The following is a 511-nucleotide window of genomic DNA, read 5'->3' as shown; positions in this document are numbered from 1 at the left end:
ACACACACACACACACACACGGGAAAAAATGGAAAAAGGAGACAATTTTTCTTTTAACATATGCAAGTAACGAAAAGAGTAAGACTTGATACTTAATCAGATGTGGCTAGTAAGAGTGAGGAGTAGCCTCACTCTTGGGTAGCTCCCCAAGTCCCTATCTTGGGTGTTATGTAGGTGGAGGTATCATTAGATGAGACGGGAAACGCAGAAAGAACAGAGGACATGTGACTGAGAGAAAGGAGAGAGCAGCGAGTGATGATTTGAGTGTAGGTTACATGTGTGACATCCAAGTATTATTTGCTTGGAAATTTTATATATTTTTTTCTAAAGGTCAAAATAGAGATAAGGTCAAGAAGTAAATATACGGCATAAAAATCAGTATAGGATTGTTGGTTAAAATCTTGAATATAAGTAAGATGATCCAAGAAAGAAGAAAACTTTTTTGAAAAGCCAGTAGTTAAAAGGGAGTCCTAGAATGATACCACCACAATGGTGAATGGGAATATATGAT

The sequence above is a fragment of the Propithecus coquereli genome, unplaced genomic scaffold (assembly GCF_000956105.1).
Source record: "Propithecus coquereli isolate 6110/MARCELLA unplaced genomic scaffold, Pcoq_1.0 Scaffold226, whole genome shotgun sequence".
Taxonomy (NCBI): domain Eukaryota; kingdom Metazoa; phylum Chordata; class Mammalia; order Primates; family Indriidae; genus Propithecus; species Propithecus coquereli.
Note: the sequence above shows the minus strand (reverse complement) of the source record.